Raw genomic sequence first — 16,528 nt, 5'->3', positions numbered from 1 at the left:
CTTCAATCGTTTTTACATTTTTACAACCCGGAAGTCTCGGGAAAACTACTATATTATCTTCGCGTAATTCGTGTAACCAAAGAGCTGAGACCAAGACTGTATGTACAAAAAGCCTGGTTTTAATAATTATCCTAAAACCAGTACCGAAATAGATCAGTTTTATTAATACTTAACGATTAAGTATTCTATTTTTATATCCGATATGATCCAACGGGGTACTAATATTCCGTAAATATAAATAACCCTTACCGTATTTTATTTTGTACATATAATCATAATTAAACAGTAAAATTATATAATTTTCAGAGAAAAACCCTAGAATTCAAGGTGTTCTTCACAATGAAACTAACAAACGAAGGCATTAGCGAACTCAAAATTGGACGTGTGAGTAGCCAAAACGAAGCTTGTGAAGAGTATTACCAAAATCTGTAACTTATACCACTGCATAAACCACAAGTTAATTTCTGGAATTTTATTTAAATTCAAATTAATTTGAATTAATATATGAATTTTTTATTTTGATGTTGTTTGTATGATTTGATGTTTGCATGTTGTAAAAAATTTGATTCTGGTCATTTTGGTATATCATAATAGCAATTTGGAGTTCAAAAACATGTTCAAAATTGTGTTTAGTCTTCGAATTATAAAAGTAGGGTTTTTAATTCGTATGAATGTTTTCAATTAAAATTAGGGGGCTTTAGGGGTTATTAGTGAAGTTTATTGATACCAAAAGGAATCGATTGGTGGTGGTTTGATGAACAAACGATACCGGAGTCGAGCTGACCAGAGAAAAGAAGAACTCGCCGTCCGACGAGTTTTCTTCGAGTTATTCCGACCAACTCAGGGGTTATTTGTTGATTTCAATTGCATGGTTGTGTTCATGGTGAATTGTAGTTTAATTCTGAAGCTTGTGGTGGCAGGAGGATTCCGGGATCGCGTTCTCCGGCGAAACCCGTCATTTTTCCGGCGAGAGGTGTAAAATTTGTAGTTTAGTCCCTATAGTTTTGAAAACGATAAACTTTAGTCCCTGTAGTTTCAGAATTTTGCAAAAATAGGATTCCTGTTTTTAAAATTTATAAAAATCATATTTTCTATTTATTTTAAATTTCAGAAAATGGTTTTTAATATTTAAAAATATCAAAAATCATTATATTAATTTTAAAAATTATTTTTAATTCAAAAATAAATCTGAATTATTTAAATAATTATTTTTGTTAATAATTAATTATTCAATTGGTCAATTAATTTAAATAGTAATTTATTAATTGATTTAATTAGTTATTAATTAATTTTAATTGATTATTTAATTAAATTTAATTTTTTCTTTTGATTTAAAAATTCCGAAAAATAGTTTCGAGCTTTAAAATAATATTCTAAATTATGGTCAAGGCTTGATAATTATTATTAAATAATTTTAAATTCGAATTTGGGAATTTGAACCCTGTTATTTATTTATAAAACGATTCTGTTATCCGTTTTAATCCCGAAAAATGTTTAAAAATTCGTATTAAATACCCGAAAATTCATTTTAACCCCGAACCTTCTTTGAAAAGTTATTTTTACCGAATACCTTACGTGTTATGTGCCATGTTCTATCTTATTATTATGTGATATGCTTATATGTCAATTGTTTGACGATTTTCGTTATAACTTTCAATCCGTATATCAGATTTGGGTGAAATAAATGTTAGATAGAAGCTTATAACGAATAGAATAAAATGAGAATACATTTTGATAGACACTTGTAATGACTAGCAGAGGAAGTGAGGCGTAGAAAGGGAAAGCAAATGGTCAGTGAGTAAGAATTGATAGACGCAAGCAAGTAAAGTGAATGTCAATCGAGATAAGGCAAGTAATCTGAACCTTTCTTGAAATATGTTGCTTAGTATTCCAAATAGTTCTTATTTTATATTGCAAGTCCTTTGAAGTTCTTAACTCTAAACTCTGATTCTTCTTATTGATCTTTGAGCCGTAAGCCTTATTCTTTGTAAACCATTAATTGTTGAATTCCCAGATACGAACCACATGTATACGATACTACTCCACAAATATATACATACCATTTACTGAATACTGGAATAAATTTGTTTAACCTACAAACATTCATACCTTCTACATCAGAGGATTAATCATTGTAACTATTAAACCCTTGTTCTTCTACATCTGATTCTCTTACAGGCTAGAAGCCAATCTTTATACATACCTTGTTATACCTTTATGGTGTTTATGAATCACCCTATACTTTGAGACGAATGTTGTTTATAATTTAGTTCATTGATTTACATTGTTTATTACATTGTTATTATATAATTGATTTATTTTCTAAATGTGGACAAGATTCGTGGCCGTATTAGGCCAATCTGTGCCTTGGATCCTGTATATAGAGCAGAGTTGTGTGCCTTGCTCGGGGTTAGTGCATGACTGATCAGCAGCCTAACCTTGGTTTTTAAAATAAAATTGAATATCCAATTTTTATCATTGCTAATCAAGAAATATGATTCCTTAAATCAATTCATTTTATCATTGTTTAATCTCAGTATTATTGGTGTGACTTGCTGAGCTAGTTAGCTCATTATTGCAAATCTGTTTATGTTCTTTTCCAGTTAAGAAAGAAGTTATTGGTAGCGAGGATCCCAAGACCAGTGTGCGAGCTAAGATTCCAGGTTGAGTTGGATCAAGCTAGCTGGAGAATTTTGCTTTAGTTTTGAGTTTGAAAAGTTTGTAAGAATATTTATTATCCAGTTGTAAGTTAAAATGGTTGGGAATTGTTATAATGTATTGTTATTAAGGTTGTGGCTTGTGTGCATACTTTAACCTGTTGCGATCCGTGGTTATGTTAAGTTGGGTCATTGCATATGTTATTTCATACACAGGTTTATATATTGTGTGTGTCTATGTTGTGAACCCCAGACTTCTGACCCGAGTTTGGAGGGCGTCACAGGTTTGGTATTAGAGCTACAAGTTATAAATCACCGACACAAGCCTAAAATGTTGGGAATGGGTAGAGGGTTAGGATTAGGAATAAGAAATAGAAATATAGGATGTCGAGAGGTTGAGTGCGACTATATAGAAGGTCTTGGCATGGGTCATGTTGTGATTCGAGATTATTATCTTGCGATGTTAATTTTCAGATAGCATCGATGACAGATCCTATTATTCCTGTACCATATGATCATTCAGAGACTTCAGTTCGAGGACCATCATCTCCCCCCAGATCTGATCCACACCCTGCTCTTCCACCAATGTCAGCCATACTACATGTTATTCCCAAATAATGCAACATGAATTACAGAAGGGGGAAGGGTTGAATGTAATTCTGGCTCTTTTTCTGATTTTGAGAATGTTCTTACTTAATATATAACTGTGTTTGATTTTACAAGAAGTGCGGAATGAAAGTAAAATAGAAATTAAAACACAAAGCAATAAAACACAAGGCTTTAAAACTTTTTGGTGGATTTGGAATTATCCACCAGAGATATATATATAAAGATGAGAACTCTGTGATGCTTGAATAACACACAGCTGCTTACAAGTTGAACAACAAGGACAACTGAGAAATTCTTCACAGATTTTGCTTTTTCTATTTCTCTAATTTTTCTTTCTAACTTGGATACTTTTCAACTCGCTACTCTTGGTTTATATATTACCAAGTTACATGATAGTGAGACAAGAAAATAAGACAAACTGAATCTAGGGCTAACTTCAACATCATCACCAGCTGTGGGTGGCATGGATGAGATGGCATCTTTGGCTCTTTGCATGGAGGTTGTTGTATGCACCAGATTTAGCATTCTTTCAGCAGCCGTATTGTCATGTTTAGCTAGAACTTGATAAGCCGAAACAAGGTGAGTAAATGCCTCAGCTTCAAAAGAAACATAATCTAAGACATCTTGATATTCTTGCTGAATTAGTTGTTTCTTTTCAGCCTTATTGACATCCATTAACTCACTTACAATGGGCTTTTCCTAAATTTCAGTACCTGTATTTATCTCATTTTCTCTATTTTCTTGCATCAAGGGCTCCCCTTGGCTCACCACCTTCACACCCTCACCTTCACCTACTAAGGTGGAACTCCGCTCACTCACTTTTGCCAGGCTGGAAGAAATAGCCTGCATAATTTCTCTCTATTCCTCTCCTTTTACCTGAGAATAACTCAGCCTCTCACTCTGTTCACTCCCTTCCCTCAATCCTAGGAGTGATTGTACAACCACTAGCTCATTTACACTTATAACAATTGTGGAAAATTCAGTTTATGTAGTGAGTACCGACGGATGAGGAACATCCATCGGGGTAGTAGTTAGGATAGCCGACGGATGACTGCTGTTAGGCACATCCGTCGGGATACAATCACGAGCCGACGGATGAACAATATCCACCAGAATAGAGGAAATGATAGAGTTTGGAGTGAAAACTATTATGGACTCTGTGTAGATTGATGATAATTTAGGCACAGAAGTCTCAACAGTTCCTGAAAGAATTGGCAAATGAGCCAACAAATCATCTAAAAGATGATGCACGCTTGTACTGAGTTTTGGCTTCTCTAACAGAGTTAAAGAAGGAGAATCAGGGATTGATGTGTGAATCATATCCACATCCAGAGAATTGATGGGAGAGTTTTAAGTGTTTGGTGCTTCTATTGTTAAAGATTTTGGCTGTGACTCCACATTTATTAGAGCCACATCAAGCTGAGTTTGAGATGGTGCAGTGACTGAGTCTCTAGCTGCAGTTTGCACTATGAATGATCCCTGTGCATCCCCAAGTTTTCTAGCTTTCTTCTTTCTTGTATAAGTTTGGGGTGAATCTGTGTCCCTAACCCTTTTGGCCTGTGCTCCTGATTGGGAGTTTATTTCAATAGTAGCATCCTTTTGGGAGGATGAAACTAGAGATGTGCTAATTTCCTTATTAAGCACCACAGTTTGTTGGGAAACTGTGGTGTGGCTAGGTTTGGGTACACTCACCTCACCATCCTTATTCTTAGGGTTTCTTTTATGTTCACCCTGTCCCTCACGAACCTTACCACCCTTCACACTCCCCTCTTTGGTTTTGGTGGCTTTTGAAACTGGCATCTGTTGAGAGACACAAGAGTGTGGTTTCTTTGATTTGATTTTTGAAGTTTTGGATATTGAGGCTTGGGTAAGCATCTGTTGGGTCAGTGACACCGATGCCATAGCCATAATCATTGGCAAAGAAACTTGAGAGATGGAAGGAGTAGAGACAAAAGTATTTACCTCACTTACCTGTGGGCCCTCCATGATAGGCAAATAAACAAGGGGCACTTCCTTGTGGTGATCAACCCTATTTAAATATGCAATTGATCTTCTTTCTTGAACCCAACAATGCAGTTTGTTAGTTGGGTTCTCAATCACAAGATCCTCACAAATATGGTTAGCAATAATCATAAAGAATCTAGCATAATAAACATGCCCAGACCTCTTTTTAATCTCCCATAACTTGTAACCTAACTCAAACATGATAACATCACTCAAATTATAGTAATTATCAGTAAGTAGCATGTAGAGCATGTTAAGCATGGTAGCGTTGATAGAATCAAAGTTGCTTATCTTACCAGAAAATACCTTGATAACTACATCACACAGATAACTCCACTCTTTCCTAAGACCTAGCCTCCTAATCTCACTTAACTTAGTGGTAGGAAGTGCATAGCCAATAGAGTTAAGTAAACTAACTAAATCAGCATCTGTGTATGGTTTAGTAGTAGTGTTATCAGAAATTTTAAAGCATGCTTGAATAGTATCAATGTTAATGCAAAATTCCTTACCTTGAATGGATAGAGTTATTGTTTTGTCAGTTGCATGATACACAACAGTAGTCCACATCTCCTCCACAACTTCACAGTAGATTGTGGGTGATTCCAGCATGGCATAACTAAGCTTGCATCCCTTCACAAAAACTATCATTTTATGATAATCCTCAGAGGCTGGAATTTCTTTGTTCACAAGAGCCACAAAATTGTTCTTCTCATAAATGAATCCTGACTGAGACATGATCTTCACTACTGGTGCCATTGTTAAAGCAAGGAAATTTGCAGAGAGAAAGAGGATTTTGCTTTGAGGAAGAAGAGAGCAGTTAATTGCAATAGAGAAAGATAAAATCTAAAATAAACTTGAAATTAGGCTTTTATGTATTCTCATATCAAATGGGATAAAAATTAAAGGTAAAAATTAAAGACCTAATGAGAATTTCCCAAAATAGCCGTTTAAAAAGTAAAATAAACTGTCAAAATTCTGTCAATTACCCGTCATGATATACTTATAGACTGTAAGTATATCCGATGGATAATGTTCAGAACTTTAACGGCTAAGTTGTAGATAATTCGACGGATGAGAATAAAGCAATTATCCGTTTGATTTAAAATAATCCAGAAAAGTAATTGATTTTACCAAGCTATTCTATTTCAACAGATGATCAAATTTGATGGATAAGGAACACCCGTCGAGATGTAAAATTTGACTTAGCCAAATTTTCATCCAAAATAGAAAAATCAATCAAATTTCTGGCTGCATTTCAACTTGCAAAATTATCACAAATAGTTTAAGAATAATTAAGCATACCTAACTCACTTACCAACCTAGTGAAGGTGGATTCATCAAGTGGCTTGGTAAAGATATCTGCAAGTTGCTTCTCACTTGGAATAAAATGAAGTTCCACATTACCACTCATTACATGTTCCCTAATGAAGTGATACTTGATGTCTATATGCTTTGTTCTTAAATGTTGTACTGGATTTTCAGTAATGGCAATTACATTTGTGTTATCACAGAAAATAGGAATTCTTTCCACTTGCAGACCATAGTCCAACAATTGGTTTTTCATCCATAGAATTTGTGCACAACAACTGCCAGCAGCAATATATTCTGCCTCAGCTGTAGAAGTAGAGACTGAATTTTGCTTTTTACTGAACTAGGATACTAGCTTGTTTCCTAGAAATTGACAGGTTCCTGTAGTGCTTTTTCTATCAATCTTGCACCCTGCATAGTCTGCATCTGAATATCCAGTTAGATCAAAACCAGAATCTCTATGGTACCAAATGCCAAGTTTTAGTGTTCCCTTGAGATATCTGAAAATTCTCTTTATAGCTTTTAAATGAGACTCTCTAGGATCAGCTTGAAATCTAGCACAAAGACAAGTAACAAACATTATATCTGGTCTACTAGCTGTTAAGTACAAAAGTGAGCCAACCATGCCTCTATAACTTGAAATATCCACAAACTTTTCAGCAGTATTTAATTCAAGTTTAGTTGCAGTGGCCATGGGAGTTTTTGCAGATGTGCAATCCATTAGATCAACTTCTTTAAAAGATGATAAATATATTTGGTTTGACTAATGAATATTCCATCACTAACTTGCTTAACTTGTAAACCAAGAAAGTAAGTTAGTTCTCCCATCATGCTCATTTTATACTTAGTTTGCATCAATTTGGCAAACTTTTTGCAAAGTTTTTCATCTGTAAAGCCAAATATAATATCATCTACATAAATTTGAACAAGTATGCTAGATCCATTAACATTTCTAAAAAATAAAGTTTTTTCAACAGTACCTCTTGTAAAGTGATTTTCTAAGAGAAATTTTTACAAAGTATCATACCAGGCTCTAGGTGCTTGCTTCAATCCATAAAGTGCTTTCAAAAGATAGTAGACATATTCTGGAAAATTTGGATCTATAAAACCAGGAGGCTGACTGACATATACTTCCTCCTCCAAATCTCCATTCAGAAAGGCACTTTTGACATACATTTGATAGACTTTGAAATTGGCATGGGCTGCATAGGCTAAGAAAATTCTAATGGCTTCAAGTCTTGCAACAGGAGCAAAAGTTTCATCAAAATCTATTCCTTCTTGTTGACAATATCCCTTAGCAACCAATCTAGCTTTGTTCCTGACAACTATGCCATTTTCATCCATCTTGTTTCTGAATACCCACTTGATGTCAATTGGATTATTTCCTTTAAGTACCAGCTTCCATACCTTGTTCCTTTCAAATTGGTTTAGCTCCTCCTGCATAGCTAAAACCCAATCAGGATCCAATAGAGCTTCTTCTACCTTCTTTGGTTCTTCCTTTGAGAGAAAGATGCCATATAGACATTCTTCTTGAGTTGCTTTCCTTGTTTGAACTCTAGAAGATGCATCACCAATAATGAGCTCAAAAGGGTGATCTCGAGTCCATTTTCTCTGTTGTGGTAGATTAGCTCTTGATGAAAAGGCCTCATCATTGTCTTGATGTGTGACTGAGTTTTGATTAGAAGAAACTCTCCCTGAGTTTGTGAATCTTTGATTTGAAGAAGAAGTTCTTTCTATAAGTGATCTGTTTTGACTCTCATCTTCTCTCATTATTCCGACAGATGATGTACTTTGTATCCCGACGGATGAAGCTGATTGTCTACCGATGGATGATGTATTATGTAACTCGACTGATGCTGAATTTTGTGTATCATTGGAGATAGTCTTTTCTGCATTATCCTTAGCCACTATTTCTTGATCACTATCATTATTACTGTCATCACTAATCATCTCAACATTCTCAAATTTGAGGCTATCATGGAAACCTTCATCTTTTAGTCCTTCAATCTTCTTATCATCAAACACAACATGTACAAATTCCATAACAATGTTTGTTCTGAGATTATAGACTCTATATGCTTTTACAACAGCATATCCAATAAAAATTTCTTCATCTGCTTTAGCATCAAACTTTCCATGCTGTTCAGTTTGATTCCTTAGAATGTAGCATTTGCATCCAAAGACATGAAGAAAATTTAGAGTTGGCTTCTTATTCTTGAATATCTGATATGGTGTCATGCCTTTTGCTTGATTGATCAAGGAGATATTCTGAGTACAACATGCTGTATTTATAGCTTCTGCCCAAAAGTAAGTTGGCAGCCTTGATTCTTTAAGCATAGTTCTTGCAGCTTCAATGAGTGATCTATTATTCCTTTCCACTACACCATTTTGTTGTGGAGTTCTTGCTGCAGAAAACTCATGCATGATTCCATACTCTTCACAAAATACTCTCATCACAGAATTCTTGAACTTAGTTCTATTATCACTTCAAATTCTTCTAACCTTGAAGTCAGGATGATTGTTAACTTGCATTATGTGATTGGTGATGATTTCACTAGCCTCATCTTTGGACTTCAGAAAATATGTCCAAGAGAACTTTGAAAAATCATCCACAATTACTAGGTAATATCTCTTCTTTGAGATAGATAACACATTTACTGGTCCAAACAAGTCCTTGTGAAGCAACTGTAAAGGTTCTTCAATAGATGATTTTAGCTTCTTTTTGAATGATGCTTTAATCTGCTTTCCTTTCTGGCAGGCATCACACAATCCATCCTTTGAAAACTCCACTTGAGGAATACCTCTATCCAATTCTTTCTTGACTCACTCATTCATGGTCTTGAAGTTTAGATGGGATAGCTTCTTATGCCATAGCCAACTTTCATCTTGACTTGCTTTACTGAGAAGACAAGTTACAGATTATGCATTTGTTGAGTTAAAGTCAACTAGATTCATATTGCCTTTTCTCACTCCAGTGAGAACTACTTTGTTGCTTTTCTTGTTAGTCACAACACAGGCTTCTGACTTGAAAGTGACTGAGTTTCCCTTATGACAAAGTTGGCTAATACTCAACAGATTATGCTTGAGTCCATCCACTAGGGCAACCTCTTCAATGATGACATTATCCTTTGAAATCAAGCCATATCCCACAGTATAACCATTGTTGTCATCTCCAAAAGTGATACTTGGGCCAGCTCTTTCCTTGAACTCAGTGAGCAGGGTAGATACTCCAGTCATGTGCCTTGAGCAACCACTATCCAGATACCAAAGATTCTGTCTGTTTCCCTGCACACATCAAAATTAAATCAAGTTAATTTTGGTACCCAAGTTTCCATGGGTCCTGCCTTGTTAGCCTTTTTCTTAGATTTCATAGATTTGACCTCATTTGACTTGGGTATTTCAGATTCATTCTTAGTCATTTGATTTGGACCTTTGAAAGCATTCACTGAAGCAGAATTGTCATGCACATTTTGATTGACAGGAAATGGCATGCTATGTGCAAACATATTATTTCAGTAAGGCATGTTAAATGGCATTTGAGGCATACTAAATGCAGCATAATAAGGATTAGGTACAAATGGCATATTAGCAAATTGAGCATTTATATTTTATGCAGGAAAAGCATTCATAGGCATGGCTAAAATGTTAGTCATGTTGGGAAAAGAGGGAGGTGCAGACATGGGTGCAGGCTTAGCAAGATTGCAATTAACAGGCAGATGATTAACACTCCCACACTTAACACATATTTTTCTTGGTGCATATTTATCAGGTGTGTAGTTATATTTTTTAATTCCTACCTTCCCATTTTTATTATTTTTCCTTTTTGATTCTGTTTTAACCTCAATCCTTTCTAATCTGTCATTCAATTGCTTGATAGACAGATGACCAACATTGTCTCTCTTTTCTTTTCTCACTTGACTTGATTCTCTTGAAACAAAGTTTTTAGAAACTGATCCATATTTATCATTCCACTTAGCTAGCTTAGTTTTTCTAACTGGCTTACTTACATTCAACGGACGTGGCTCATTGTCTTTCGTGGCTCATTGTCTTTCGTGGCTCATTGTCTTTCGACGAATAATTTTCATCATCCATCGAATCCACATCCGTTGAAAGTCCTTCAACCAGATTGGAATCAAGCTTCTCCTTGTTCTTTTTCCAGGCTACATCACAAAAAGATTCTATACCTTGAACTTTAGTAATTTGAACATAGACATCTCTAGATGATTTCCATGCCTTAATTACTTCCTATTCTCGTTCAAGTTGCTTTCTTAAAATCTCCTCTTTCTTTAAGGATTCAGTTAGTTCATCTTTAGCAATATTAAATTCAATTTTCAATTTCTCAAACTCAACAAATTGAGTCTCTAGCACATTGTTTCTTTCACTTAAAAACACATTGTTCTATTTAATTTTATTGTTTTCTTTAGTGAGAGACTTGAGTGTAACACGCAGGTGATATAATTCAGTAGACATATCATTTATGGCATCATTACACTCAGCTTTAGATAAATGAGCTAGGTTAGTTGTGATTACCTGATTGTTTGATGAACTTGTCTCTGTTTCATCTGATTTGGCCATTAGGGCTAGGTTGACATAGTTTGTATCTTCATCCTCTTCAAATCCATCTGTAGCCCAGTCTTTTACTTGTGTAATGAAAGCCCTTTCCTTTTGCTTGAGCAACTCAAAGTATTTATGCTTATAATCAACAGGCTCAAACTTCTTTTTACCAGAATCAGGCTTTCTGCACTCACTAGCAAAATGACATGCCAAGCCACATTTGAAACACTTGAATTTACACTTATCAACCATGTTTTTGTTTGACTTAGCTGCTCCAAAACTCTTCTTGAATTTGAGCTTGAAAAATCTCCTGGATAGAAAAGAAAGATGCTCATCTATGTCATCCATGTCATCCATGTCATCTTGGCTCAACTGTTCTTCATTTTCAGCTACCAGCCCTTTACCCTTGCTCTCACAAACCCTTGAGTTTGATGCAGATTCCACAGCTTCAACCTTCATCTCTTTTTCCTTCTCTTGCTCAACAACTAGTGCAATGGATCCTCCTTTCTTCCTTCCTTTCTCCATCCTTTCATCTTGCTTTATTTCAAGCTCATAGGTTTTTAGAATTCCATACAGTCTTTCCAAGGTGAATTCCTTGTAATCTTGAGAGTTTCTTAAAGAGACTGTCATGGGCTTCCATTCCTTTGGTAGAGATCTAAGGAATTTAAGGTTTGAGTCTTTTGTTTGATAGACCCTTCCATGCAACTTGAGAGCATTCAGTAGCTTTTGAAATCTACTAAATATGTCAGTGAGTGACTCACTTTCTTCACTATGGAAATGCTCATATTGCTGAAATAAGAGTTGCATCTTGTTCTCCCTAACTTGCTCAGTACCATCACAAATAATTTGAATTGTATCCCAAACCTCTTTAGCTATTTTGCAGTTTATGATGTTGTCAAACATATTACCATCAACACCATTAAACAGTATGTTCATGGCCTTTTTATCTTTCCTGACTTGTTCAACGTCTGGATCAGACCATTCATGTGTAGGCTTTGGAACTGATGGTTCATTTCTTGTAGCATCTCTCATAGAGACATGATGACCTTTCTCAATGTAGGCCACATAAGCTTCATCTTGAGAAAGAAGATGTAGGTGCATCTTCACCTTCCAGCGGTGATAGTTATCTTTGTCCAGAAATGGAATTTTCACTCCAGCATCCTTTCTGATCATCTTGTTGATTGTGGTGATCTTTACACTCTTTGTACTTCAAGAGCTTTCTCTGATATCAATTGTTATTCCCAAACAATGCAAAAAGAATTGCAGAAGGGGGGTTGAATGTAATTCTAGCTTCTTTTTCTGATTTTAAGAATGTTCTTATCTAATATATAACTGTGTTATTCCCAAACAATGCAAACAGATTGTGCTTGAGTCCATCCACCAGGGAAACTTCCTCAATGATGACATTATCCTTTAAAATCAAGCCATATCCCACAGTATAACCCTTGTTGTCATCTCCAAAAGTGATACTTGGGCCAACTCTTTCCTTGAACTCAGTGAGCAGGGTAGAATCTCCAGTCATGTGCCTTGAGCAACCACTATCTAGATACCAAAGATTCTGTGTGTTTCCCTACACACATCAAAATCAAATCAAGTTGATTTTGGTACCCAAGTTTCCATGGGTCCTGCCTTGTTAGCCTTTTTCTTAGGTTTCTTAGATTTGACCTCATTTGACTTGGGTATTTCAGATTCATCCTTAGTCATTTGAGTTAGACCTTTGAAACCATTCATTGAAGCAGATTGTCATGCACATTTTGATTAACAAGAAAGGGCATGCTATGTGCAAACATGTTATTCCAGTAAGGCATGCTAAATGGCATTTGAGGCATACTAAATGCAACGTAATAAGGATTAGGTTCAAATGACATATTAGAAAATTGAGCATTTATATTCTCCGCAGGCAAAGCATTCATAGGCATGGCTAGAATGTTAGTCATGTTGGTAAAAGAGGGAGGTGCAGACATGGGTGCAGGCTTAGCAAGATTGCAATTAACAGACAGATGATTAACACTACCACACTTAACACATATTTTTCTTGGTGCATATTTATCAGGTGTGTAGTTGTTATGTTTGTTAATTCCTACCTTCCCATTTTTATTATTTTTCCTTTTTGATTCTGTTTTAACCTCAATCCTTTCTAATCTGTCATTCAATTGCTTAATAGATAGATGACCAACATTGTCTCTCTTTTCTTTTCTCACTCTACTTGATTCTCCTGGAACAAAGTTTTTAGAAACTGATCCATATTTATCATTCAACTTAGCTAGCTTAGCTTTGCTAACTGGCTTGCTTACATTCAATGGATGTGGCTCATTGTCTTTTGACGGATAATCCTTTTGATTATTCGACGGATAATTTTCATCATCCGTCGAATCCACATCCGTTGAAAGTCCTTCAACCAGATTGGAATCAAGCTTCTCCTCGTTCTTTTTCCAGGATGCATCATAAAAATATTCTATACCTTGGAACTTTAGTAATTTGATCATGAACATCTCTAGATGATTTCCATGCCTTAATTACTTCCTGTTCTCATTCAAGTTGCTTTCTTAAAATCTCTTCTTTCTTTAAAGATTCAGTTAGTTCATCCTTAAAAGTTTTACATTCAATTCTCAATTTTTCAAACTCAATGAATTGAGACTCTAGCACATTATTCCTCTCACTTAAAAACAAATTATTTTCTTTAATTTTAGCATTTTCCTTGGTGAGAGACTTAAGATTACACGTAAATGATACAACTCAGTAGACATGTCATTGATGGCATCATTGCACTCAGACTTAGTTAAATGTGCTAGGTTAGTGGTGATTACCTGATTACTGGATGAACTAACTTCTGTTTCATCTGATTTGGCCATTAGGGCTAGGTTGACATAGTTTGTATCTTCATCTTCATCCAATCCATCTGCAGCCCAGTCATTTTCTTGCGTAATGAAAGCCCTTTCCTTTTGCTTGAGCAACTCAAAGTATTTCTGCTTATAATCAATAGGCTCAAACTTCTTTTTACTAGAGTCAGGCTTTCTGCACTCACTAGAAAAATGACTTGCCAAGCCACACTTGAAACACTTGAATTTAGACTTATCAACCATGTTTCTGTTTGACTTAGCTGCTCCAAAATTCTTCTTGAATTTGAGCTTGGCAAATCTCCTGGATAGAAAAGCAAGATGCTCATCTATGTCATCCATGTCATCTTGGCTCAACTGTTCTTCATTTTCAGCTACCAGCCCTTTACCCTTGCTTTCACAGACCCTTGAGTTTAATACAAATTCCACAACTTCAACCTTCATCTCTTTTTCCTTTTCTTGATCAGCAACTAGTGCAATGGATCCTCCTTTCTTCCTTCCTTTCTCTATCTTTTCATCTTGCTCCGTATTAAGCTCATAGGTTTTTAGAATTCCATATAGTCTTTCCAAGGTGAATTCCTTGTAATCTTGAGAGTTTCTTAAAGAGACTGTCATGGGCTTCCATTCCTTTGGTAGAGATATAAGGAATTTAAGGTTTGAGTCTTTTGTTTGATAGACCCTTCCATGAAACTTGAGAGCATTCAATAGCTTTTGAAATCTACTAAATATATCAGTGAGTTACTCACTTTCTTCACAGTGAAAATGCTCATATCGCTGAATCAAGAGCTGTATTTTGTTCTCTCTTACTTGCTCAGTTCCATCACAAATAATTTGAATTGTGTCCAAACCTCTGTTGCTGTTTTGCAGTTTATGATGTTGTCAAACATATCACCATCAACACCATTAAACAGTATGTTCATGGCCTTTTTATCTTTCCTGACTTGTTCAATGTCTGGATCAAACCATTCATGTCTGGGCTTTGGAACTGATGGCTCATTTCCTGTAGCAGCTCTCATAGGAACATGAGGACCTCTCTCAATGCAGTCCATATAAGCTTCATCTTGAGAAAAAAGATGTAGGTGCATCTTCACCTTCCAGTGGTGATAGTTGTCTTTGTCCAGAAATGAAATTTTCACTCCAACATCCTTTCTGATCATCTTGCTGATTGTGGTGATCTTTACACTCCTTGTACTTCAAGAGCTTGCTCTGATACCAATTGTTATTCCTAAACAATGCAACAAAAATTACAGAAGAGAGGGGGGGGGGTTGAATGTAATTCTGGCTCTTTTTCTGATTTTGAGAATGTTCTTACTTAAGATATAACTGTGTTTGATTTTGCAAGAAGTGCAGAATGAAAGTAAAATAGAAATCAAAACACAAAGCAATAAAACACAATTCTTTAAAACTTTCTGGTGGATTTGAAATTATCCACCAGATATATATATATATATATATAAAGATGAGAACTCTATGATGCTTGAATAGCACACAACTGCTTACAAGTTGAACAACAAGAACAACTGAGAAATTCTTTACAGATTTTGCTTTTTCTATTTCTCTAGTTTTTCTTTCTAACTTGGATACTTTTCAACTCGCTACTCTTGGTTTATATATTACGAAGTTACATGATAGTAAGACAAGACAATAAGACAAACTGAATCTAGTCTAACTTCATACTGCTACATTACTCTATCCAGCATATTTGAATATCTTTATAATTGCATGGAAATGGTAATGCTTCTTTGTTCTCTAAGTCCTGCAATTAGGCTGCCACATTCCATTTGCAAACACCCGACACATGTGACTGTGTTGTCACTGTCAACTGCTATTTTGAATATGATCATCTGTCGGGACTATGTTGGTCATCCGTCAGGAGCCTTGTTGATTATCTTTCGGGAGCCTTTGTAGATCATCCGTCAGGATTCTTCTGTCACTTGACTCTATTTCACTTATGCAGAATTACAAGACATCTTATATTTACAATTATCCAACCTGTTCTGCTTATCAATCTAGTAGTCAACATGACTCATAGAATCCTACAACATCTACTCAACTAAAATATTGTTGTTTGCAGAAATCTGCTACAATACTTATTGTTACATAAGCTACACTCTCGATGGATGTTCAGAGGTCATCTGTCAGGACTATAAAGATCATCCGTCGGGACTATTATAGAACATCCATTGAGAGCTACAAAAACACTAAGTTAAATCTACTAAGGTGTTTTGTTCAACTTATCATCAAGTTCACAACATATTCCTAACACTACCTCATGTTGTGACAGCTGCACCTCTACAAGCTATTCCACCCTCTGGTATTAGACCACCTATTCGAGGACCCCCACCTGCTGATTCTGACTTTGCTGGACATTCAGTTACGGGTTCATCTTTCTAGTTTACCCCACACCCTATTCTATACCATCAGTTTGAGGCTCTTCTTTTGGAGTGAGAGGCCTTTTTGGCACAGATTCAGGAGCTACAACATATTGTGTGGACCATAGATGTGACAGCCTCAACCCCCGGGGCCAGGAGTTGACGTCACTAAACACAACCACTAGAA

Source organism: Apium graveolens, chromosome 8, assembly GCF_009905375.1.
Source record: "Apium graveolens cultivar Ventura chromosome 8, ASM990537v1, whole genome shotgun sequence".
Classification (NCBI taxonomy): Eukaryota; Viridiplantae; Streptophyta; class Magnoliopsida; order Apiales; family Apiaceae; genus Apium; species Apium graveolens.
The sequence above is the reverse complement of the archived record's forward strand: the minus strand, read 5'-3'. Positions refer to the sequence as shown.